Here is a 27949-nt window from a genome sequence, read left to right as displayed (position 1 = left end):
TTAAGAGTTTCTTTAAAATTAGGTGTATGCTCTATATATACCATCCTGAGTTCACAGGGCCAAAAGTTAACAGTATAGGGTCATCAAGTAAATTAAATGTTAACAGCAAAAATTAAAGGACTTAAATTAAAAACATAGGGTCTAATCCTATGATGAAGAAAAGTGAGGAAAAAGTGTTCCCACAAGAGCTGTAAACTGCTCACCTATTTAAAATAAATTACTTCTTCAGAGCTGCCTTAAAAAGTTAATTTGTTTTAAACACATAAGCATTTCTTTGCCAAAAAAGAATGCTGTATTTTTTCTCCTCATTTCCCTATAGATTTGTACTACATGAAAGAAATAATGTTTTACATATTAAGAATAGAAATGTAGCGTGAGGCTCAATTGTCACAGAGAACTCATCACACGTTCTCAAGTCATATCTCCAAGAGACCAGAGAGGGTCTCAATTTTACTTCTGTGCACTAAAAATAAGAAATGAATGCTAATAAATTCCTGGCTCCCTGTCCTCCTCAACTTCTAGGCCAAGGCTCACCCCAAGTCAATAAAGTCTCTGAGAAGGTCATGAGTTATAATTTTTTAAAGTTTTTACTCAATGTAAAGTTTATTTTATTAAAACCCTTCAATTTTCTTTTGATAAAGGATCAATAGATCCATCTCTATTATTTACAAGCCCTTTTTATTATCTTATATTGTTCCCCAAATATCAACATTTTAATGGCTAGGACAAAAACTTAACTAATGCTTAGTATATTTCAGACCATATATGGTATAGGATTTACTGTTCTAGGTGTGCCACTTTTTGAGAGGGGCTCTGTTAAACTGCAGCATAACCATTTACTTTTTTTTAAGTTTATTTAGTTTTTTTTTTTTTTTTTAGTAATCTCTACACCCAACATGTAGAACTCATGCCCTGACTCTGAGGTCAAGAGTCACATGCTCTTCTGACTGAGCCAGCCGGGAGCCCTATTAGTGGTCATATTTAAAGAGTTATCACACGTAGGTGGTTATGAATTTATACTCAGTAGCTGCAGGGGCACTCTGACAATGGGTAGCAGCTTTTACAAAGAGGTATGCTTTAACTGATATGATTCTATGACTCTATTATTTTAAAAACAATATTCTAAAACTCTGTATTTAATGTTTCATCTAAAGACAGCAGGTTCACACAATTTTAAAAGGTAGGCAACTGAAATAAGTGGATTTATCCTTTTTCCAGGTATCCTTATTGGTAAAGGGGGTGGGGGAGTTCATACTTCTTCAGTAAATATTAATCATTATTAATTGTAAATGAATTTTAGTTTAGTCACATACTCTGTGCCCAAGAATATGGAAGCAAAACAATTCTTCATATGGGGGGAAAAAGCCTTTATACCTCCACAACCTTAAATCAGAGTTGAAAATATGTATGAATCTGTTCTACTTCCATAATACTCATAATATGATTTTTTAATTGAAATAGATATTTGCCTAATTTTCTTAAACATTACAAGAACTTAAAATACATAGATCATTCCTAAGCTATAATACTATATGCTTGATTTAATAAATCATTCTACATTTAATTTATATCTTCCTGGGGTTAAAACTATGACTTACTGGTAAAAACTGTCACCTCAAGCAAGTTAGGATTACCATCCCAGGCACTGAAGTTAATTATCAGAGCCCCCCCCCAAAAGGGGTGATCTTACAGACATGACTCCCAGATTCAAATTACATATAATTTAAATCTTCCATCTGCCACTAAGATTGTAGCTAACTTTCATCACTAGTTTGTTTTGCATCTTTGGATACCTTAAGATCATCTAGTTGGATTCTCCATAGCTCTCAAGTTTTATGACTATGATCACAACACTAAACTCATGGTAACAAATGGGATCTAATTCTTTATGAACAAGAGAAGCAAATGTTTTTAAAAAGCAGATTTATAAGAATTGTGTGACCCATCCATCCATCAGCACCCTCCAGTCTCTTAACAACATCCTCAATTATTGGTTTTTTTTAAATGTTTATTTTTGAGAGAGAGAGAGTGCTTGCAAGTGGGGTAAGGGCAGAGAGAGAGGGGGAGACAGAATGTGAAGCAGGCCCCAGGCTCTGAGCTGTCAGCGCAGAGCCTAATGCAGGGCTCGAACCCACGAACTATGAGATCATTACCGAGCCATGAGATCATGATCTGAGCCCAAGTAGACACTTAACCAACTGAGCCACCCAGGCACACCTCAATTGTTGATTTTAAAAAGTAATTCCATAACAATGAGATAGATAGTGAAAACTTACAAACCTCTTCTTTACTTTCACTTCCAAGTTTTGCTTTTACAAATACTTTTTTTTGTTGTTTTTCTTCTGTTAACTGTGTTTGTTAACTGTTCAATTTTTCTTTTCTTTTTTTAATGTTTATTTATTTATTTTTGAGAGAGAGAGTGAGTGAGTGAGCAGGGTAGGGGCAGAGAGACGGGGAGAGAGAGAATCCTAAGCATTCTCTTGGAATGAGAAGAGATCGTACTCTCAGCCAAAATCAAGAGTTAAGAGTTGGCTGCTTAACCAACTGAGTTACCCAGGCACCCCTCTATCTTTCTTAGAGACTTATCTCTTTATACATTGAGGATATTAACCCATTATCTGCTTTATAGGTTAAAAATATTTTCAGTTTGTCATGTCTTTAATATTTATAGTGAATTTTTTCCTGTGTATTTTTTGTGTAGCTACCAAACAATGATCTCCAAGATTCTGTGTTGAACCTTTTTATCATTCTGCATATCTCAGTGACCTCATCCAATCCCATAGTTTAAACTACCATCTACAATTGATCAACTAGTAAATCTATAGACAACATGCAAACCAAAGTTTTCCCCTAAATTCCAGACTTCTAAATAAAATCCAATCCTAATATGTAGTTATCTATAAAGTGAGGATGGGGAGGATGTACTTAGCCCACAAAATCAATACTTCATATATCAAAATCCATCAAACCTAGTTTCCTTATCTCAGGAAATGGCACCCACAGCTACTCAGCTGTGGGTGAGTACCAGAAACCTAGGAGTCCTGTGACATACCTCCTTCTTGCTCTTCTCCATATATAAAGCCTCCTAAACCTCCTCTTTAGTCTTATCTTCCAACTTCTTCCATCTTTACTTACTCCGCTCTAGCCATATGGGCATTGAATGTACCAGTCCTTCCTGCTCAGGATATTACCATATGTTCTTCCTTTGCTTAGAATGTTCTTCCTTTTTGTCCTAGCTAATTCCTAAGCCTTGGCTTAACTGTCCGACCTTAGGAAAGCCTTGCTTAAACCTCCAGTGTTAGGTAGGTCTCCATGGTGTATGCTTTCATTGCATCTGTATTTTTCTGTTACAGTACTTATCACAGTTGTAATTTGTATGACTATTAACTTACACATTGTTTCTCTCACTAGACCACACCACAAGAACTGTGACTATTTTGTCACCCCACTTATATGCTCAGTACCTTGCACAACACATGACACAGAAGAGGTGCTAAAAATAGTTACCTAGAAATACCTACATATTAATACTGAATAAATAAATCCAATCCCTTTTGAACTTCATTTCACTCCCATTTCTACTTCTTTCGTTCAAGTACTATTTATTGCTTGCCTGGATACCACAATAGCCTCTGGAGGATCTGACCACTGCTCTCACATTTTCTTTTCCTTGCTTTCTTTTTTTAAAAAATTTTTAAGTTTACTTATTTATTTTGAGAGAGAAAGCCCGAGTGGGGGAGAGAAGAGAGAGAATCCCAAGCAGGCTCCCACGCTATGAGAGCCGGATGCGGGGCTCGAACCCACCAACCATGAGATCATGACCTGAGATGAAATTAAGAGTCACGCTTAACCAAGTGAGCCACCCAGGCACCCCTGCTCTCACATTTTCTAATCTGTTCTCCAGTATCCTTGTGAAAGTGAGTTTCTAAAATATAAATCTGATCATTTTACTCACAGGTTTAAGATTTTTCAATTGCATCAATATAAAGGTGACACACAAGGCCCTTCATGGTTTAACCTCTATCCACTTGATCAGGCTGAACTTTTCAACTCCTCCAAAGCCACGTAGCAGCAAATCACACAAACTACCCAAATTTCCTTGAACATGCAGGTTCTTTATGACTTCTGTTTCATTACACTCCAATGATTATGTTTAAAATGTTTTCTGTGGCAGATTTCTACACTCTCTTTCACACTGGAATAACCCTAGTCCTGTAAGGCTCCACCAAGGAATCCCTCAAGGTATATAGCTCTACTTCTGGAAAGCTTTCCTGAGCCACTTATTCCTAACCTGGTTTAGGCATACTCTTACTCTATTTTTATCAAATTGTCATTTTTAGAGAACTTATCTATCTTCCATTAGACTTTCAGTTCCTTCCTTGGCAAGGACTACATATTTTTCATCTCTGTATATCCAATTCTGGTATGGACTTCGGTAAATGTCTGATTAAATCTGTGTGCCAAAACATATCAAACCCATCAAAACATACCTACCTGTGGGAACTGGTATTCCTACTTCTGGGAAATCTTCCAATAAATAAGCAAACAAATAAGAAAGTCAATTAGAAAAGGTATATGCATAAAAATGTTCACTTCAGAATTTTTTATAATAGTGAAATATTAAAAATAACCTAAATGTCCAGCAATAGAATGGTAGAATCTGCTAATGACATGTAGTAGAGCAATTTAGAATGAAGATTGTAAAATTGATATAGTAATTCACAGATACTTACAACATATTAAGCGGAAAAAGACAAAAAAAACTATTTCACACCATGACCTTTTAAAATAGCTATTGACTCAAAGGGAACGTGAAAATTGTATGAGTAGTTTGTGCGGATTGTGATTTCATTGCCTTTATTCAGAACTTTATAAATGTTGCTATGCTGGCTTCTCAATTATAATTACAATGAAAAAAACTTAAATTAAACCCATATCATTAACCCATGTGTATATATTAGTGTATGCACATTTATATATACACATAGTTTTGTTTATGTGTGTGTGTATATATATATATATATATATACACATATTTGTGTGTGTGTGTGTACGTATATTTTTTCCTAGTTCAGTCTTACGAAAGATCCAAGAAGCAGAGACACTTCATTAGCATAAGCATACCTAGCCTTGGTCTCTAATACCATTCTGCACTAGCAGAAAACAGGGCTCCTTAGAGAAAAGGCTAATTCCAGGGCTGGAGCAGAGTTAAAGACAAGATAAACATGGAACATCTTATTATATCAGAAAGTAAGGAAGTGCTCAAAAAAAAAAAAAAATGATGTAGGCATATCACATAGACATAGTACCCAAACTAAAGGTGCTCCCACTAGCTTAATCTGGGACAATTTAAACACCAAAATAATTAAATACAGACTCAAATATTTAGAAGTGAAAGATCATGATGTAACTTACCTTCAAGTGATTCAGAAAAAAAGTATACAAAATATACACATATAAATAAAAATAGGTAAAACTCAAGAAAACAAAGCAAATACAGAATGGAAAAATAGGAACTCCTAAATTAATGCAGATAATAAATAGACAAATAGAGTTGAAAGGGCTCTTTGTTCACAGAATGCTATGGGCTGACTGGTAGATGTGGAGAGAGCATTAGATTTGTTGACTCATTTTGCAACCATTATGGTAAAATTATATCAGCAACAGTTGATTCTAAATTTAAATGGGAATTTTGATGATGAGCAGGATGCATCTTCAAATATTTCCCCACAATTTGCTTTTTAATTGCCAGGAAGAAAAAAAACAAAACCCAGAGTAACTATAGAATGGAAAATTCGGGCCACATATGGATCAGGTGATCAAAACTAATTATTATCAATGAGGGAAAGATGGATATCATGTGCTTCTAAAAGTGATCACCTGTGCAGCAGTCCAGTTGAGAATATATATATAACCCCAATTTAATCATGAGGGAACATCAGACAAAAACAAAATAAGGAATGTTTTATTTAAAAGAGGGGTGGAGTGAGAAGCTATATTCTTTAAAAATGTCAAGGTCAGGGGTGCCTGGGTGGCTTAGTAGGTTGAGCATCCAACTTCGGCTCAGGTCATGATCTCAACATTTGCAGTTCATGAGTTCCAGCCCGGCATCAGGCTCTGTGCTGACAGCTCAGAGCCTGGAGCTTGCTTCTGGTTCTGTGTCTCCTGCCCTCTCTACCCCTCCCCCACTTGCTCTCTGTTTCTCTTTCTCAAAAATAAATAAACATTAAAAAAAAATTTTTTTTTAATGTCAAGGTAATAAAAGATAAAGGCTGGATATGTTCCAAAGTAAAGGAAGCTAAAGAGTCATGACAACTAAATGTAGTACCTGACACCAGTCTGGCTCCTATACTAGAGGGGGAAAAGCTACAAGGATCAACCTACAAAATTGGAATATGGAGGTAGATTGAAGTATTAGTTCAATGTAAGACTATCAAGTATTCATGGGTTACAGGTCAGAATGTATGTAAATTAACCTAAAATGTTTCAGAAAAAAATTGTATATAAATATACATGTATGAGGTGAGAGAGATTTTGCACAAGAGCAAGCAGATGATAAGGATGTTCTATAAATTATTTTTATTTTTGAACTTTTTGTAAATTTAAAATTATTTCTAAGTAAAAAGATTTTTTAAAAATTAAGTCCACCTTAGAGAAACAAGACCAACAGGAAAATAAATGTTACTTTAAGACCCATCTAAGCAAATTGTTTTTAAAACATTCTCCAGTGTATACTAAATTTTCAAGTTATTGTTCAAAATGTTTTCAAGTCTTCATTCTTTTGTAAAAGATGAAAAGACCTATAGCTTTCACAGTTTTATCTAAATAAGTTAATATGTTGAAGCCAACATTCCATCAGTTGTAGCTTTCTTATTACAAACAGCAGGAGGGAAAGAAAGCATTGAAATTACAAAACCTCTGTTCTCCACATTACCCACATTTACCATTCGTTTGCTGGTGATTGCATTCCAGTTTCCAAGTAAAACCTCAGATTTTAAATTATGACTTCAGTTCTACTGTTATGACAAGTAAAGAGTATGCAGAGACTCAAATGAGGTCTGTGGAAAGGAGTGGGGTAGGGCTGATTAACTCTTCATCATATTGAAGATGAAAAACTGAAAACTTCTACCCTAATTGAGTACCTAAATAACTTCTTTATTTTCATAAAGTACATCACTATGTGGAGTATTAAAGTTTGGAGAAAGTATTCTTATTAGTTTTTACCTCTGAATTTGATGATCTGATGTAAAAACACTTTCTTTTTTTTTTTTTTTCCTTTAAAATTCAACTCAATTATTTGCACCCCCTTGTGGTCAAACATAAAATTCGTCGTTTTCAAAACATCTTCCAATTGGGCTTTTTGTTCAGGCATAGGAACCATGTTACTAGATTTTGTTTTCCTCCGGTTTTGGTGAATTGAGATTATGAAGGGTTTTTGGTTTATGAAATAGTATTTTAAACAAAACAGGACTTAAATCTTCTAAAAGTGACCTCTATATAAACTTCAGTCTGGGCAAAATGGAGATAATTGCACCAACCTCAAGGGTTACTGTGAGGATTCAAGGGGAAAGTGCATATACTTGCTTAGCTGACACACAGTAGGTGCTCAGTAAATGTTATTTACCAACATCATCACTTTAGAATTCTCTTGACAGACTATATCGTAAAGGGGGTTAGGTAAAAAATTTACCAGTTCATGCAGTTCAAGTACAATTGTTCCTTAAAGATACCACTTATCCAGACTTACGTCTGGCTGATTCTCGCCACAGATATGGTATATTTTTAAAGAACAAAGAATATATACTTATCTCTGGATGACAGAAATTTGGGTAGTTTTTACTTTATATTTTAGACTGGCCTCATTTTGCTCTTCCCCCCTCCTTAATTTTAATAATAAGAAAAAGCAATAAAACTATTCCACTTCCATATGATACTCTTAATGATAAATTGACATCCTTATTCATCTGGCAGAGACTGTTACTCATATTTGGCAAAAATAATTTGTCAGGCTACTTTATCATATTAAGGAGCTTCTGATCACAAATGTTTAACTCCTATTGGCACTAGCTTAGCTTTTTAAGACATAAGAACCTATTTTAAAAGATTAGTGTTAATGACTGACAACAATAGCTAACATTTACTAATATACCAACCACTGTTAAAATGCACTTACTATATTACCACATTTACATCCATACAACCCAATGAGATAATAGCATTACACCTTTTATAGAAGATAAAATTGAGAAAAAGTAACTTATAAAGCTAATAAGTAGCAAGGCTGAGATCCAAATCCAGGCAGTTTAGTTCCAGAGTCCACCCACTTAACCAGTGCACAGAAGTACCAGAGATGTAAAACAAACATACTACTTTGCAACATTACTTCTTGATCTCAAATTATTAAAATCCACTTCTTTTCTAATTGTACCTCAATAATGCAAATCATGCTAGCCTTCTCCCATTTCCCTACTTCTTAGTACTTCAGGCACTTTCAATATCCATCATCTTCTTTAAGCCTCGCAATGATATATGTATGTTTTTGTATACTCCTACAGTTACTTACGGTTTATCACAAGTTGTTTTGCAACAGAAACTGGAAAAAAAATGTAGCAATACCCCAGCTTTTAGACTGTTGGATTCTTTAGAAAGCTTATTATCACTTGGGATCAGGAAAAAATTAACCAGTCAAAAATAATCTTAAAATGTAACAATATAGAATCAATGGCAGTTGTTTTGTTTTCATTTTCATCTTAACTAGCTTGGTGGCGGGTAGGATAACTCTCCCAAGCATATGAATGCTTAAAAGAGGTTTCTAAGGAAGGTGTTAAAATATTGACAACTTTATCATCAATTATTGCTATCTTAGCGTCCAGTTTGGGGATGTGGGCACAGATTTGTCTACGTTTTGTGCCTCTTTCTACTTACTAGTTCTAAGATTTAGGGGCAAATCTCTTAATCTGAGTCTCGAGTGCCCTCATGTATAAAATGACAATAATACCTATATAACAGGACTGTTTTTAGGGGCAAACACGATCAATCCGTAAAGCGTTTATTTAGCTCCGTGCCAAGCCAGAGTACAAAGTACAGTACCACAGTGTACGTGGTATCTAGCTATGATTACTTTATTAACGTGCCGCACAATGGAAACCCGTCTTCGATAGTTTCAGTTCCTTTACCACCCTTTAAAAAAAAAAAAATCACCCTAAGTGATACCCAAAGACTACCCATTCACCTCCCCAAAACAGAGCAGAATGTTTAGGAACATGTGAGACGGTGAGAAACTGGACTCGATGAAAGCGCCTTCGAAACAGCCTAGAATCGAGAAGGGCTACAACACACTTAAGTAATCCTTCACTCCAGAGCACACGCACACCACACACACACACACACACACACACACACACACACGCACACACACACAAAGTTGTTGAGGAGGGGAAACCACGCCTCCTGTGTGTGCTCAGGTTGGATCGCACAGCAAGAAACAGAGTGCCCCAAGTTCCAGAATCTGACAGATGCGGACTCATCCACGTGCTTGCAACCTGTGCCTCCTTGGGCAAATTACTTAAATTCTCTGAGCCTTGCTTTCCTGGTCTGCAAACCGATAATAATAATAGTACCTACCTCATGAAGTTGTTCTGAAGCTTAAGTGCAATAGCTCCTGCAAAGCGTTGACATACAGCAAGTGCTCTACACACAGGCGGGGCTGTTTTAAGTACACGTGTATCCATACACAGGGTCTCAGAGACCCAGTCCGTTGTTAGTTTAGACACTGGCAATAAAACGTTTTTCTTTTCGTCTAGGCTGCACCCTTATTTGTTTTCCTCGAACAGTAAAATAATGCCGATCGACTGACAAGTCATCTATGGACCCTCGGGCCCACAGTCCCCACAGTTCCTCCACGTCCGCGGCTGAGCAAAGAAGCTGCACGCACGCGCAAGAAACGAGGTCGGAGGAGAGACTGAGGAAGCAAAGTGCGAGCGGCGAACAGCGACGATTCTGCGCATGTACAAGGCGCGGAGGTTGGGGTAGGAGTTTGCGCATGAGCAGAAGTGTCGGGAAAGCTAGAGAAGGGTTAGGAGGCGGTATTGACAGCTGTGGAGGCAGCCCGCGTTCCCGGCATGCCCCGGGGCGGCGGGGTTGGCTCTAACGAATTTGAATGAGGAGCCTCAGCGCTTTCGGCGCCATTTTCGAGTGATGCCTGATCTCATCAATCTAGCGGGAGAGACGGGATAACCTGTCCGAGATTATAGCGCCGCTAGGACTCCGCCGAAAAATCACTTAAAAAATTGCCAAAAATTACTTCGTGCAAAGGGCAGCCCGCAGAGCTTGACCAGGGTTGGCGCAGACGGTAAGAACCTGAAGAAGTAACAGCGGGACCTGGGAGGTGGCAGTGGGGGACCGTCAGGCGATGGGGGGGGGGTGCAGCGAGTGGGCACTGGGTCCGCCCTCATTTTAATTGCTAAAAATGAGAGGAGATGGGGTTGGGGGTAATTGAGTGTCTGCGAGTGGGCGGCGGCGGGCGGAATGTGGCGGGAGCGCGGAGAGACGGGGGGTGTGGGGGGAGGGGAGTTGCAGTTTGAGCGGGACTCTGACGGGCTGCGGCGGAGCAGCCGCCGCCCAGCAGATCTGTCAGCGGGACCCCCCGCCCGGGGCCGGGCTCGGGGCGCGGCGGGGCTCCGCAGGCCGGGGCTTCTTGACAGGAGAGGGGTGAGCGTCCCCTCCCCCATTTGCCAAACCGAGCGGTCTTTAATCGCAGTTTTCCCGGCCCGCTGACGGCCGTCTTCTCGTGACATGAAATTTAAGATCTACGGAAAATTAAGGACCGAGAGTCTAGTGGGTGCCTCCAGTCCGTCGTGCGGACCTGCTGTCCGCGGGACCCAGCACTGTATATTGTGTTAGACGCTGAAGCGTGAGGTGCCCTCGGAATGTGGGTTTCACAACGTAGCCCTACGGCTTTGCGCTCCTCGGTCCCGGCAGGAGTAACCCTGACGGTGTCTGGCTTTTCCAATTTGGGCAAGATTGGGCGGGGGCAGACTTTTGAGGTTTCAGCGGGCTCCTAGGGAAGATGCTGAACTTTCGCTTTTTGCTCGGGATTTTTGTCCTTTGCTCTCACGGTGGTGTTTTTTCTGGGGGGGGAGGGGGTGAAAGATAGGGTTTGGAGCTTGCGATTTCCTTCTCCCAGTTGCACTTTTCTTAGAAGACTCCTCCGATCTCTGAAACATGTCTCAGGGAAAAAAAGCAATCTGTGAAACTGTATTGATGTTTTCCTCACGAAAAAGTCTTAGCCCGGACAGCTTAACGGTAATTTTGCGATCTCCACCTTTTCTCGGGAACTCTCTTGACTGAGGCGGAGGGAAGAGGACTGTTATTTGTCTTTCCCTTTAGTGATTTTTTTTTTTTTTTACGTCGTAGTTTCTACCAATTCTTAGTCGGTAACTCTTGAATGATTTGAGCCAGTTACGGTTTTAAGCAGTACTTTATAAATAATGGCCTTCGTAAAAATTATTCATTAAAGATCTGTTAGGTTTTGAGTCTTTTTCTGCGCTGAAGGCACCGCTGATTAACCCTTTGCCGGTGTGTTTTGCATGTGGGGCGCGCGGCTCTGGGTTGCGAATATGCAGGAGATGGGTTTTGCAGCAGCTATTCAATTGTTCGCGAAGAGGAAAAACGCTTTCTGGGAACCGCACTCACACACTCTTTAGGACCACCTGCCTGAAGAGTTTTTCCCCCTGGAATTGATGTAGCGATTGATTGATTTCTTATTTCTGTAAAGACTGGAGGACCCGCCCTCACTTAGAATCTGTCCCCGAGGAGAATAGGAGAGCGCAATGTGATGTTTTTCAAATTGTGTCTAACGGAGCTCCCAAAACACCGGACTTGTTACCCCCTGATTGGCTGGAAGGGAGCGGGACTAGGGGGTTTGAAAGTTGAACACTAGATTGTGATTCTCGACTTTGAGAAAAATACTTTTAGAGAACCACGGAAATAGTTAGGAAACGTTAAGACGGGGAGTTTGGGGGGTGGGGGGGGGAGCTGGTGTTTAGTATTTTTTTCTTCCATAAAGGACTTTCGAACAGTTCTGAAATGTGTATTAAAAGTAAAACTGAGGATGCAGTTTTCGCAAAAATTGTAATTCTGTTGGCTGAAATTGCAAGACTTTTATGTGTTTGCCCCTGTTATCTGTTGGTTAAAAACTGACTGTAGGATCTAGGGTTTTTATTTCTTTGGCAGAAAATTTTCAACTTAAGCTACACATTTCGATGCAGATTTCGGGAGAATTGTTTCTTTTATTTTGATGATAAGAAACTTAAAATTTCTTAGGAATGAGCCTCCCCACATTGCCCATAAAAATTGTATGTATTTAAATTTATTTTCCACATCTAACTTAAAACACATGGGTTTTGCAAATTCAGCCATTGCTGTGGACTTAAAACTTTATTAACAAGAAATTTACGTTGCTTAATTTAGACAATACAACAGGTAAGTATGCACAGGTGCTTATGTATGATTTCATTCCTTTGATAAATTCACTGTGAAGAAATACATCGCATACACCATTGTGGGTGTGTTGTGTCTTACTTGGTTGGTTTTCAGTTCATTTTTTGTTTAATGTTGGTTGAGACAGCCGTCAATATATTTCTATTTATTACCAAGCTTGTCATTCCGTTTAATTGCATCTTGATAAAAGGCGGGTGTGGTTTTCAAAGCAAATCGGTGAAGTCAGTGATAAACAAGATAGCTGTAGATACTTTTTAAAAGATTTTTTAATTTAATAGAAATTAATGTTCTTTTATGAATAGCAGTTGAAATTTTGAAACTTAGTTTTGTATTCTAACATTAGGTCAAATATACATTGTTAGAAAATATTCAAATGAAAAGATCCCACGACTTTTAAAATCTCTGTAGGGTTATAAATATAATTTATATTAAGTGAAATAGCTGAGTTTATAAATAATGCTATTTTGTATTGCCTTCATAACAAGAATTGCAATTGTGGAATCTTTGTTCATTACCTTTTTTCAAAGCTGTTTATTTTGAATCATCTCATGAAAATTTCATGAAAGGTGCTAATTATCCTCTCTATAAAATTTGACTTAATGAAGTTGTAGGAGACCTCATTTCTGTTTTAAGTGTAATTTTACCTATGATACAGAACTATCAGGTTTTGCTTTTTTTACTGTTATTTTGGGTTTGGGGTTTTAATTTTCATTCAGATTATTATGTGACTTGGAGAGTTTTGAGGGTGGGGTAAGAGAGGGCTTTAAATTCCACCAGGCGGGTTAAACTTAACCATACTTTTTTAGTGCTTTGGTTTATGAGGGTTTTTGTTGGTTTTAAGGAGTGATGGTGAAGAATTGTTTTATTTAATAAGCCATTTTTTAAAGAAGTGAAGGATTCCTTTATTTAAAATACTACACTTAAAGCTTGAGAATGTACTAGCACCTAAATAAAAATGACAGCATTTAAAATATTTTCTCTTTTTATGTGATGGGTTTTTAGATTTGTGGCCATGTAGGTAGGAGTTCCAACATGTGTATTATTATTACGTATAGGATCCATATTTCTCTGTAGAAATTGATAATTCTCATTTTCTATTGTAAGGACTAGAAAAGTCATTTATTCCCTCTGGAAAACAATGGTGGGTAAAGGTGTTGCCAGTAGCTCTACTCTTTTTAAAGCTATGTTTATATAACATGGGGGAGAGGGAACTAGAGAAGGTAAGGTGTCAGTCTTCCTGGTAGCATTGATATTCATTTGTTTGCCTTTCAGTTTTTTTTAAAACTCCAAATAAAAGTGCAATTTTAGACTTTGCTTTAATGCTATTAACTTGCCTTGGTTGTACATTTACAAAATGTAACCTCCAGTGTTTGCAAGTAACACTACATTTTTTCTAATCAGATTAATATCACTTTTTAATGTTACCAAAAACTGGAACCAAGGATGAAAATTTCACAATAGCTTTCATATTCTGGATCCCTTGTTTCATCATGTTTTGTGTACTACATTTTCGTTTTTTGTTTGTGAAGACATGTATATTTTTATTTCTGTTTATTGGCATGCAGTAACAATATACTTCAATATTGGTCAGTTAATAAGATTTACAAGAAAAAAAAAATGCCCAGAGACTGTATTGGGTATTTCTTCTATGTGATACATAAGCTTTCTCCAATTAAAAAAAAATCAATTAAATACACTATTTTGAAATTGTATTGTATAAAAATTTGTCTCTCATTTTAAAAAATTTCACTGGCCTAAAATTGGCTTTTTTCTTTTTTCCTTTTGTTTAGTGAAACTTAATAATTCCCACATTGATTTCTTTTTAACCCTTTTTTAGAAGAAACAGGTTATCGGTCTGATTATGACTAGAAAACACATTTTAGAAAGAACTGTCATGCCAGAGTGTTCATGTACATGTAGTTTTGTTATTTCTTACTGTTACTAATTTTTATTTAGCAAACTTAGAAACACTGTGGCCAGGCAACTAATTTGGCATGTAATTAGACTCAAACTATGACTTGCTGAAATTTGGTAGCCCCACATCTCTTAAGACCAAAGGAAATCAATAATAAACTACCACTTTCAAATAAGTGTCAAAAATTAGATTAAGTCATTTTTGCTAGTGATAGTATTAGACTTTAAAGTCATGGTCTTAATAAGAGTAGTATCACTTTTAGAATTTCACGTTACTAATAAATGTTTATATGTTTGATTATTTGCATATACAAATGACTGTAGAGCCTTCCTATAAATACTGCTTTCTTATAGGGAAATGATTTTCCTTTGCCTTTTTCCTCCCCAGTGTCTGTCTTAGAGATGCTTTAAAGGATCTCCTTTTAGAAAGAAAAGTTTCAAATATGAACTGATATTAAGTATACATATTAATTTTATTTTTAATATTTTTTATCTAATTATGAGAAGTTTAATATACTTTTTTTATTACTTTCATATTTCACTAAAAAGTCTTTGCCCTGGAAAAATTTTGCACTGGGTTTTAAGTGTAAATAACTACTTTGTAATATGTTTGACATTGAGTTGTACTAGTTTGGGGGGGCTACATCTTTTTTTTCTTATCATACACATTTGGTTTAATATTTGTCTTCGATCCAAACCTCTTTTGTTCTTTATTGTCTAGTATTTGTTGTTTCCCCACTATTTAAAAACTTTTGGCATGGAGTACATAATGGTTTCTATTTTCTTTCTGTGATTTTTAAAGTTGTGACACCTTAATTTTCAGAGTGCTCAAATATAGAAAACTTTGTCTAGATCTTTTGAGAAGGACTATGTAGAAATGATTTTAATGTTTCAAAATGTCATGGTTTTTGGGTTGATGTTTGTGAATTACATATGTGTGCTATTTGTTGTTAAATATTTGGCGGCAGAGGAATAAAGGTTTTTTGGTTCTCACTTCTTTTCCTAAGCTATTCTTAAATAACAGTAGAAAACTGAACTCGTTAACATACGGTACGGTATAAACCTATGGTAATTTAACAACTTTATATTTTTACATAATTGCCATTAAATCATTAAGATTCAAGTGAAACAAATGAAGAAGCCACTTCTATACATTTGGTTACACCATCTACCTGGAAATATTAAAAAACCATTGGCCCAATAGTCATCCACTTGTTACTTATAAATATTTTAATTTATTTAAAAAGTTAATTCTAAATTTTTTTTCTGTTAGAACTGTAATGTCTTAAAATATTTGGAAATATCAGTATAATTGTTCACTTGGGCATGGCAAAAGACCAAACTTAAGAATAGTAATTTCTGTCATCATTAAAATGTTTGATAATTTGGGGAGAAAGGTAGTTAAAAATTTATCTCTGTCTCTTGAGTAGGTCTTTTAACTGTGGATTTTATGAGTTTTAGAAACACAAACTGTATTTCTGATATTTTCCTTATGGAGTCACCTTTACCAGTCCTCCAGCACTTACACACACACACACACACACACACACACACACACCTTTGAAAATGAATGCCCTAAAGAGAAATGAAAGCAGAAACATATTAATCTGATTTGTTTGAAGAGGCTTCAGATGATAAAGCATATCACAGGTGTTTCTAATCAAGTTATTTCTGCTTAAAAAACATTATTTTCAAGTTAGGGTTTCTTTGAACACAGGCAAGATTGGGGTCATTTTGAAGATTTTTACCTTCGTGTTCAGGGATCAACTGTGGAACTGCAGGAGGCGGAAATCTGTTGAGTGTCTTCATGCTATAATACATGACATTTTTATTGCAGGTTTTGACCTTTAGGAGAGAGCCAATTCTGGAGAACAACCTAACTTCTCTGATTGAACACTCACATAATGCATTGGAACATGATAGGAGATTAAGGTATACTAATGAATTTTAAAAGCATACTATTTCATATCTTTGCAGTATAATTGGACTAGACCATTAGTAAAGCTAGAACTTTTAGGTGAGCTAAAACCAATGAAGATTTATTAATAGACAGAAATCTGTGAAGTGGTCAGGTAGGCTTCTCTTATTAAAACTCCACATTTTTTAATATAATTGCTATTCTCATCGACTTTTATTAGATCCAGTCCCAACTGAATTTATTCATTCTAAAAATAAGAATATATATAGTGATTTTTCTTTTTTTTTTTTAAGGTTATTATACTGGTATATAAAGAAGAATTAAATAGTACACTTTTCATCTCATAAAATGAAAGGTTTAAATCAAATAGAATTTGGTGCTTGGCTGTTTGACAGGTATAATGATAGGTAGAGCCTATAAGTTTAGGTAAGATTAATGAGACTATTTTAAGAGAATTTAAAGTATTCCAGATACCATCCTAACCAAAAGTGGCATTTTGGTTGAAACTGAAAAACCCACTTTCTTAAGCAGAAACTAGTATCTTACTCATAGGTACTCTGAATAAAATAAATTGTTCATATCAAAAATTACAGACTATAAAAATGTAGAATGCCAAAACTTCCAGTGACTTAATTTTGCCTCCAAAATACTTTATCACAGAGCCACTTTTCTAGTATATTTTCTTTGATTTTTAGTTTTTTGAAGGTTTCAGATACTTAGCTAATAAAAATTTTGATTGTTTTGTAAACAGTGACCTGGTATAATGAAAATGAACTTACTGAACAATATTACTAAGCATTGGTTAATTTTTGCATGGTAAAAATATTAATCACATGATAAAGTATTAACCCTAACGTATTTTTAAAAAAAGTATTTGCTAAAGTGAGGTTTACTAAAATAGAGCATAATATGAATTTTTCTTTAAATTTTTTTTCACCTAAAAATATTTACTTTATATGCTTACGATACAGGAGAGGTAGCAAAGATTTGTTTTCCTAAGAAAAGTGTTAATTTTGTCTTATGAGTGAAGTGTAATTGTCATATAACTGCTTGTATCTTTAAATGTTCAGTTATTTTAAAGCAAATTCTCTAATGTGTGTTTAAACATTGAGATATGTAACAAAATATTTAAAAACTAATATTCAGCATTTATTATAAGATATTAGATAATCCAGGAATGTGAATCCATTAACAGTTAAAGCTAAATAAAATGTTAAAATTTAATAGAAATCAGTTTAATATAAGGGCAGAGTTCACATATTGATATCATTATACTGTAAGGTGTCACTATATACTGTTGGAGATAAATACAGGGTATTGAATGTCTTCATAGCTTAGATTTGAGAATGTTATAAATAAGCAGCTTAGTTTAAATAAGATGGAAATGAATACAACTTTTTCCCCCTCTAACTTAGCCAGTGATTTTCAGATTAGAAAACATTAAGATGAAAAGTGAAAAATGTGGTTTCTGAATGTCTGAAAAATAAAAACAAATCCAGATTCAATTTATCAGTTTCAATCCAGATATCTTTGCACACAGCCTATTGTTAAATGGAGGAAGAGTGATAGCTTTTGAGTTGATATTTTAGATAAAGACATCAATCCCCAGAGTTTCTAATTTAGAGAGTTTATGATTTATGATCTTTTAAGTTATCAAAACTTATTATTTGGACACAAACATTTAGCACCATAAAATCATCTCTCTATAACTATATACTGGCTTATAAACTTCCAAATTTTTAGCTTAGTAAATAATCTAACATGTAAGAGATTTGGTGCAAATATTAATAGTTTTCTTGTATTTGGTCAGCTCTTACAGGATAAGAAACTTTAACCTAATTGGTAGTGTGTGTTATTTTAGAAGACAGGTTAATAAAGGCTTTTACTGCTATGTGTGATTGGCTATCCTTTACCCCTTAAAGGACATTTTCTACGGATTTTAAGTGTTTTAAATTTGCAAACCTGATTATCTATATCTAAGCCTTGGTAAGTACTTTATCATATCAGGATTTGGGGAAAAAGACTTACTGTGGTTTTTTTTCTCTGATACACTTCTTATTTGGACAGTGTTTATATTCTGGGTTAAATGCATTTTCCGGGTTAAAAAACATTCATTTTCAGGAAAAATTCTTAATTGTTCCTAAAATACAGTTACACTGTCAGTGTTCAAATTTTTTTGAAACAGTTATCCTTAGCAGGGAAAGAATATTAGGATAAACTAGAATAGAGAAAATTTAACATGTCCACTCAGGTACTTGAAATTCTTCATTGTCATTGGTAGATAATTCTAGTTTATAAGGACAACGTATTTTAAGCAGTTTCTCAGCTGTAACAACTTTCTTTATTGTGGTTTTGTAATGTTGCTGTGGATTCATTAAAGAATAGTCAATTAGAAAATTTTTTAAATGTTTATTTGAGGCAGTTTTGTATGTGTGTATTTTGTGGTGTTTCTTGACCAACCAATAAAATATATTCTTAGTCTATTTTTTCTTTTCAGAATTATAATTTCTGATAACCATTTTCAAAACAATATTTAAGTAATGGGAAGATTTAAATTTTTCATTAAATATCATTTTGAAGTAAAATTTCAGTTCTTAGCACGACAAAACACAGTTTTGGTATTTTATTAACATGTATGATTTGGCTTAGTTTTACTTTCCTGTTTCATGATTAGAGTCACTTGGAAGAGAAACATGTAGTGTATTTCAGATGTAGTTCCTGAGACTGATTAATCCATTGGTTAATAGTTCATTAATTTGTTACTGTTTTGTGTCTTAATTTTTAAATATCCTTTTTTGATATTTGCTGTTAGTTTTTTCCATTGTTTGGCTTTCATAATAAATGTATTATAGTATTTTTGTTACCCTGTGATCCTCAGAATTATTTCTTTTATTTTTATTAGCATTATTTGTTACTGAACTGCTGCTAAACAGAACAGTTGTTTTTCAATTTTGATAAAAATAAAAGATTGGGTTTTTCCCTTTTTTTCCCCACAAAATGTTTTTATCTGAATTTTAGGTATTTCTGTTTTATACTTTTATTTTTAATCCCAAATCTAGCCTTCTTGACTAGATATTATTTAAATTCAGCCAGTTCTAGCATTTAAAAAAATAATTTATAGATGTCCTAATTTTCCTGAGTTTTTAAATATTTTCCAGAATCAAAAATTGCTTAAGGCATTAAAAGATAAGGATTGCATTTAAAATTGAAGTATTAATTTAATGCTATTGGATATAAATAGCATCACATTTAAATTTAAAGATAATTTGACAGAATACTTCTATTTGTTACTCATTTGATATTATGTACTAAGTTTTTAGCTTCATATTACACATTAAAGTAGATAAATTACATGTGGAAATTTTTTTAATAGTTGGAGTTTTTTTGTAAAAGAAAAAAAGTTTATGGGCTAAAAATCTTCTTTGTTAATAGGGTCTGATTGCAAACATATGGTGATGATTAGATATGTGGAACTTGGGAGTCTGGAGCTTTTTATAAGCAAAATATAATTTCATTTCTTGATTAAATTTTAGATACTTTCTTATTTTCCAGGAGAATGGATAGGAAAGATAATATGAATTTATGAATTCATGGCAAATCTGGCTAAAACTTTTCTGAGAATTTTGATAATTGAGCAGTTTAAACTAGGAGCTGAAGATCATTACATGTGTCACTAATTTTTTTCCTTAGATACATTATAAGTTCACTTTCTAATCAAAACACTAATTTTGTCTTCTCTTCCCATCCTACTTTTTAAGAAAAAAAAAAAATTCTTAAATAATTGTACCATATAGTGATGTAAGCAGACCTGCTAGGTAGGTTGGGCCTGAACCATTTTTGTCTTCTGTGTCAGTTGCATATGCTTTTCTTAGCTTGCTGCTTCAGCAGCAGCAGCAGCAACAATGAATAAACAAGTATCACCACAGCCCTTGTTCTTGTCCCTTACAGCTGGGAGCAGGGGCTGGGAGATTGCTGCTGCATGTCAGCTGTTGTACAGAATAGCATCAATATGCAATAATGGTGGCCAAAGGAGCCTACACCCACCAGCTTTTACAGACCAGGTAGGAAGGGCCCAACTATCATAACCCATATATAGCATAATAAATACTTTTTTTGACAAAAGGTACTTTTTTTCCCAAAGCTGCAGAAAGAACAGTAGTTGCTTACAGTTCTTAGACTTACATTTTTCTATTATTTACTCTGTGGCTTTAGTTATTTAATTTTTGTTCTGTTAATTTCACGTATGAATGGAAAACTGTCTTGTTTCTGGAAGTATGCATGGTATGTTTCATGTTTTTCACTTTTAAGCTGGTAGATTGGAAAAAAACTATTAATAAGTTGCTGATAACACAAGTTATGTATTGTATTAAGGAAAGAGAAGTTGATTATGGCCACATTGGAGTGTTTCTTTCACTTTGGGGCCATATTCTGAGCCCATGTTATCTTTGTTTATAGCCCAAACAAACAAGGCCAAATTCTTGCTGATTTCACTATAACTAAAAAGAATACCCCATACTACTTAGTGTTGTATTTAACTAAAGACAGAGCAGGCTGCAGGTGGAAAGTCATTAAGTCTTTACTTTTTCTTACTGTTAAAATGTTTTATATCTGAAAGTTCAGATTATTCTAAATCTTTTGGAATTAGGTCTTTGTAATATCAAATGATACAGAATGGTGTTTTTTATTTTTACAATTTAAATTTGCACAGCTTTGCGTAACCTAAATATCTGCATTTTTCTCACCTTTTGTATCTAAATAATTCCAGTAGGTTATAGTTACAAGGAAGTGAATGTTAGATTTCTATTAATGTTCAGATTTCATCTGTAGTTAATGAAGTGTAGGTAGAAAACTACAAATGACATTTTATTTTGTATAAGCCTAATATCCCAATTTAAAGTCTTGACATTTGCGGTAGCATTCTTTTTAAAAGGTAATCATAGTTTTTCCCTGGTCATCTTCATTAAAATTACAACTAATCACTCCTACTCTTAATGTTTTCCTTTACCAATCACAGTAAACTCAGAATATAAATTTCCTGCTAATACTGTTGAAACAAGCTTTGTTGTAGTATGTGTTAGTTTTGTCTGAAATAATAAATGAGCTCAAAACCTGATCTAATGTGAAATTAAATGTATTCAACCATAAATTGAAATTACTTTTTTTTTTTTTACTAATACTAGAATGTTGTCTTTAATGTGTTTGATGTAATTTAACAGATAACATTTTAGTTACCTGCTCTTAATCAAAAAGTGAGTTACATAATCCTTTATATTAAAAATATCTTGTTTTTGCTATGAATTACGACATAAACTGTCTATGGACCACCTGTACCGGAATAACTTAGAATAAAGCATTTTTCCAGACCTGCAGAATCAATCTCTGGAGCTGGGACTCAGAAATTTGTACTTTTTACAAGCTCCACATGAGTTCTTTTAGAAGCACCACATGTGAGGAGTACTGCCCAAAATGATATGGGGGAGGATTCTTCACATCAATAAACCATTTATATTTTGTTTCTCCCCGCCCCCCAGCCCCTTTGGTCGTCATGGATCCAAGCTCAGTAACTACTTCTGAATCTTATCATCTCTACCACAGTAGTTCTAGATTAAGTCTTGTTATTTCCTCAATCATGTGAAGAAAATCAGTATTATGAGAGCTTTATTTTTGTTCAAGTATCTTGGGGCAAATTTTAGTCTCTGGTACATTTAGTATGCCTATGTTAGACCTACACTTGATAAAAACAGAAGGATTTGGTCATTTAAGAATTTTAAAACTTTTCCTCTGGATAGTGGCTGTTTTTCTTAAATATACTTCCAAACATTGGAGAAAATAAAGAAGAACTTCTTATATGCTGCTTATGGGAGCATTTGACAATGTCGTAGTATAGTTTAAGATATACATAGGCTTGAACCCAACAATTCCGTTCCTAGATGTTCTAGGTAAACTGAGACATGTATGAAAAAGTCTTATAGTTACTTTTATTTTTAATAGGAAAAAATCAAAAGTACTATAAATGTTAAGCAACAGGAGAATGGCAAATTGTGTCATAGTCATATGATGAACTGTTTATTATACTGCTGTTTAAGTGAGAGCTCTGTGTGATCATAGATGAGTGTCTTCGGCGAACAAAAACAAGTTGCAAAAGGTTGTATATTATATAATATTTATATAAGATATATAGCATTTATGTAAAGCTAGAAAGCAATGATATGGTTTTGAGTACTTGATTTTATAGTAGTAGTAGTGTAAAAGCATGTATAGGAAATAAATGCCAAATTCAAGATTGTAATTTTATATTAGGAGAGAAAGGAATGGGATCAGGGTATGGTACGAAAAGGATTCAACTATATGCATAGGCTTTTTCTTTAAAAAAAAAAAAAATACGTAAAGCAAAATAAGCCTGGCAGAATATTAGAATTCCATGAGAAGGCCAGGGATTTGAAATTTTCCTGTGGATTTGAAATATTTTTTCAAATATATCAAAAAATGTGCTGTCTTTATTTTGGTGAAGATCTTCTACAATAAGATGTATACTTAGGATGCTCCTAAAAGCATGGATGACTTTATTCTATTTGTTCTATATCTTACAGTAACTAATAGAAATAGTACTTCCTACTTTTGTAAATAAAGAACAGCCTTGGAGGCAATTTTTCTTATCACTGCTCTTCCATTTACCCTTGAATTCAGACAGTTTCACAATAGTATTTTCTTTTGTTATGGCTATCGATCATAACATTATTTTCAGAATTTGTTTATGCATTTGAAACTCCAACTTAAGCTTTGTATTATACTGTTTTACAGTAGAATTCTTGGAATTAAGCAATATATGGATTTTTACATTTTGCATTTGTATACATGTTACATGTGTGTATGTGTGTGAGAGAAAGATTGGTCAATCTTGAGGTATGATCTTGAATTTATCTTAAAATATCTGCACTTAGATGATGTCCTCTAGAAGCTGAGTGTGCTCCAAGTTAGACATGAAGTGTGAGTTTTAGTTGCACTTAGATATTTGACTTTTAAACTTTGAGAAGGTAATAGTAATAGAAAAGTGAATTTTAAAAACTAATGATAACACTTTGGACTGAAATAGGTAAATGCTGCTTGGTGTTCATAATCTGTGATTGTGCTGTATAAGGATCAGAAAGCTGTGATTATCAACTTTAGCTGAAAATTTTATTAACTTCTATAATGTGATCAATTTTTTAAAGTCTTCACTCTTATTTTTTTTCCTAGGTTTAATAAAGATAAAATGAAGACCATAATAAAATAGTCCCCTACTTAGCCCAGCAATTCTTACCTTGTAAGTATCAACTCTCAGTTAATATTTAGTATTAACCTCTGCCATTGCTATAAAAAGTTAGTGTTTCGCTACAGGTGTTGCTTTATTTCTGAATGACAAGTTTCTTATCTCCCCTTACCCCCTACACATTGAAGGTTGGTATTAATTTAATCCAGTTTAGAACAAGAATAATGCCATTGCTTTGAATAAGTTTTCTATTTTGGAAAGTATTTTACAGCAAGGCTCTATTTTCTAAATCTGAGAATCACAATTTTAAACACTTGTCCTCCAAAGGAATTGATAAATAAGTAATTATCTTTATTATTATTAGTCAAGTTTATTTTTTTTTATTTTTTTAAATGTTTACATATTTATTTTGAGAGAGAGAAAGAAAGAGACAAGCAGGCTCCACGCTGTCAGTGCAGAGTACAGTCTAGGGCTCAATTTCACCAACTGTGAGATCATGACCTGAGCTGAAATGAAGAGTTGAGTGCTTCACTGACTGAGCCACCCAGGTGCCCCCTATTAGTCAGGTTTATTGATAGTTATTTTATGGTTTTATAAATTGGAAGGATTCTCTCCACTTGAGAGAGTTTTTTCATTTATTTGTTTTTATATTTCACTAAATTACCCTGCACACTTTTCTGTGAGATACTTAAAATTTAGCTGTTAAACTTCAGAAAGTGGGAAAGACAGGAAGGCAATCCCTTTCCTTCCTTTTATACATACATACATGCACATCTCTTTCTTAGAATAAACATTTGGACCCTGATTCATTTAACTTTTGAGAAACTTACAAATTCTAAGGAAAAAATTTTAACAGGTTAGCTAAAATTAATGTCATACCCCTAGAAAAACTCAAATCAAGGTCATGGTAAATACACAAGATAACTATTTTCCTAAAAATATTTGAGACCCTGGGGTGCCTGAGTGACTCAGTCAGTTAAGCATCTGACTTGGGTTCAGGTCATGGTTTTACAGGTTTGTGAGTTCCAGCCCTGCATTGGGCTCTGTGCTGACAGCTCAGAGCCTGGAGCCTGCTTCACATTCTGTGTTTCCCGTTTTCTGCCCCTCCCGAACTTGTGCTTGAGCTCTCGCACACATGCACACTCTCTCTCAAAAATAAATAAAACGTCAGGCTCTGGGCTGATGGCTCAGAGCCTGGAGCCTGTTTCCGATTCTGTGTCTCCCTCTCTCTCTGCCCCTCCCCCGTTCATGCTCTGTCTCTCTCTGTCCCAAAAATAAATAAACGTTGAAAAAAAAAAAAAATTAAAAAAAAAAAAAGGGGGGTGCTCCTGGCTGGCGCAGTCCGACTTCAGCCAGGTCACGATCTCGCGGTCCATGAGTTCGAGCCCCGCGTCAGGCTCTGGGCTGATGGCTCAGAACCTGGAGCCTGTTTCCAATTCTGTGTCTCCCTCTCTCTCTGCCCCTCCCCCGTTCATGCTCTGTCTCTCTCTGTCCCAAAAATAAATAAACGTTGAAAAAAAAAATTTTTTTTAAATAAAAAATAAAACATTTTAAAAATATTTTAAAAAATATTTGAGACTCTAAAGTCAAGCTACCATAACGATTCATTTCCATCTGTTCTTTGAGCTCATCCCTAAATAAAAGAAACTTAAGTGCACCTTTTTTCTGTTTGTGGTGTTGAGCGATGGCCCTGTTTTAGTGAAAACTAGTGCAGCAGATTCTTCTCTACCATATCTAATACCATTGGATTAGTGACTCTGTGAATAATGTTTATGTGTCAAGGAGTGACCTTATCATAGAAGATCTGCCACTGAACTCAGTAAATAGTTTTTTGGGTGGAAATAATTAAATATTGAAGACTTTTATTAATGAGCCAGTTTGAAGAGTAGTGGCCAAATGCCACAGGTCACTTCCTTCTCTAATTTTTTTTCCTTTTTATATTTTTGTCTCTGGAAAACTAGAATGGAAACATTTGCAAATCCCCAGAGAATCCTATATAGCCCAGGCATAAGTTCCTTAATTGGTCCCTTGGAAGCCAGCTCAGTTTTACTTCAGCTTACTCTTAGAAAAAGAAATCTTTTTGATTGGTATTGCACTCCTGTAGATTGGAGGGTAGTTGACTTTTCAGAAAGAAATAGGTATCATTTAACTTCTAACAGATTTAAAAGCATAGATAATGTCACATTCTTAACCTTATTTCATCTCCTTTGTAAATTTCTAAGCAAATAAATAAGCTGGATATTTTCCAGCATCTTTTAAACATAGGTCATTTGCTGTATTTTATAATTGGAATGCTTTCTGTTGTCTGTTCTAGGTAGTATGGAGTTCTCTTTAATCTTAGTTACTAAGATAGTGATGTTTCCAGTCAGTACCCAGAAAAATAGGTACATCATGACAGTAGTCAGTGATTCTATATGATTATGCGTGGTTATCCCCTCTTTTGTCATTCTCTTATGCTCGTTTAATGCCATTCTTCAAGGAATTTTTTTAAGCTGTTCCCCACTTGTGGGATGTGGATATTCTAGAAGTTGTAGAATGTTCATGTTTTATATATTCATTGCTGTCTGAATTAAATAATGGCAGTGTTTTGGGTTCATTTTTATAAATTGAGTAAAGAGAGGAAATCTCTTTCAAGGTTTTTTTTCAGTTTAAAGCTCTTAAATGGTTGTTGCTTAACATAAAACATTCAGAAATAATCATATTTCAGGGTTCCTGGGTGGCTCGGTTGATTGTCTGACTGTTGATTTCAGCTCAGGTCATGATCCCAGGGTTAAAGGGTTGGGCTCTGGGGCGCCTGGGTGGCTCAGTCAGTTGAGCGTCCGACTTGGGCTCAGGTCATGATCTTGCCGTCTGTGAGTTTGAGCCCTGCGTTGGGCTCTGTGCTGACAGCTCAGAGCCTGGGGCCTACTTCCAATTCTGTGTCTCCCTCTCTCTCTACCCCTCCCCTGCTCATGCTCTGTCTCTCTCTGTCAAAAATAAATAAACATTTTAAAAAAAATTTAAAAAGAAAAAACAGGTTGGGCTCTGTGCTAAGCATGGAGCCTGCTTGAGATTTTCTTCCTCTCTCTTTCTCTTTTCTCTCTGTTCCTCTCCCTCTGTCCCTCGGTCCCTCTCTCCTCCCCCCGCCCCCCCCCCCCGCTCATGTGTCCCCTCTCTAAAATAATACTTCTTTCTCTTTTTTCTCACTTTAAGATTTTTTTTTTTATTAAAAAATTTTTTTTTTTCAACGTTTATTTATTTTTGGGATAGAAAGAGACAGAGCATGAACGGGGGAGGGGCAGAGAGAGAGGGAGACACAGAATCGGAAACAGGCTCCAGGCTCTGAGCCATCAGCCCAGAGCCTGATGCGGGGCTCGAACTCACGGACCGCGAGATCGTGACCTGGCTGAAGTCGGACGCTTAACCGACTGCGCCACCCAGGCGCCCCGGTCACTTTAAGATTTTTAAGCTGTGTTTTGTTTTTTCACATTGTAAATTTGGGTACATACACTTAAATTACATATTTCTGTTATATAAATTTAAAATAACTAGATCCATCATTTGGTGCTAAATAAAATAATATCTTTAGGTGCACTGTCAGCAATTACGATCATTGCTGCTTTTTAATTTACAACAGCAAAAACTTTAAGACCCTGACTCTAAATAAGAAACAGAAGATGAAGCAGAATATTAACCAGTCTGTGCTGTCATTGTTAGTCCTGTAAACCGAAGTGATGGAAACAAGTAACCTTATAATCAGTAGACTTATTATTTGTCTATTATCAAAAACGAGTCTAGTAAGAAGAAATAACAAAAATAATTCCTTACATTAGACTGATTATCTAGATAAGTTTTTAGAATTTTTATCAAGTTAGCAATAGAATAGCAATGGCATGTAGTCATACCATTTTAGAAAATATTGTCAGTTCTTGAATTATAAATAGTGTAAATGTGGAGCTGAATGAAAGTACTGCAAATAAAATCAGAATGTTGTAAATCAGTAGGGCAGTAAGTAGTTAATAAGGCAAATGATATAGAATCTATTGTTTTCAATAAAAATGTAATGCTTTTGGTATGACTCGCTAAAAATAGCTGAAATCTCATGATTGAAATTTACTCTTGTGTTAAATTGCTGTCTACCTGTGGCACTTATGAGCAATTTTTAATTGTTTTGAATAATTTTATAACGTGAATGTTTCTGGGGGAAAGACTACCAAAAGAAAAAACAAAAGAACAAATTGCTCTTTTGGCACTTGGATTAGTAGTAAATAATGTTTATAATAAAAAAAAAAAATTATAAGGATGCTAGATAATCTTAGCATTTGGTGGTAAGGAAGGTTTGCAAATTTACTGATCAGTTGATATTAATTTAGTTAAATATATCAAAT

At 34.9% G+C, this 27949-nt stretch overlaps 1 protein-coding gene and 1 long non-coding RNA gene across 14 annotated transcripts in view; one reads left to right on the top strand and one right to left on the bottom strand.

Moving 5' to 3' along the window:
* Positions 1-9761, bottom strand: part of LOC147584782 (uncharacterized) — a 475011-nt gene extending 465250 nt beyond the window's left edge. For 8 of the 13 annotated variants that reach the window (XR_015253404.1, XR_015253403.1, XR_015253415.1 and 5 more), the window contains exon 1: positions 9625-9761. The gene's annotated coding sequence lies outside the window, so the exon portion shown is untranslated. Of the gene's footprint in view, positions 1-4494; positions 5273-9624 lie in introns of those variants that run through there. The other 5 variants (XM_086712562.1, XM_086712541.1, XM_086712548.1 and 2 more) reach the window with 3 other exon arrangements.
* A 397-nt stretch (positions 9762-10158) lies between these two features.
* The window catches only part of LOC112861611 (uncharacterized), a 52125-nt gene continuing 34334 nt past the window's right edge, over positions 10159-27949 (top strand). Inside the window, exons 1-3 of the long non-coding RNA XR_015253416.1 lie at positions 10159-10351; positions 16253-16347; positions 23570-23636. This is a non-coding gene — a long non-coding RNA (uncharacterized LOC112861611). The remainder of the gene's footprint in view (positions 10352-16252; positions 16348-23569; positions 23637-27949) is intronic.

Source organism: Puma concolor, chromosome A1, assembly GCF_028749965.1.
Source record: "Puma concolor isolate L17-30 chromosome A1, mPumCon1.1.hap2, whole genome shotgun sequence".
NCBI lineage: Eukaryota > Metazoa > Chordata > Mammalia > Carnivora > Felidae > Puma > Puma concolor.
The sequence above is the reverse complement of the archived record's forward strand: the minus strand, read 5'-3'. Positions and strand labels throughout refer to the sequence as shown.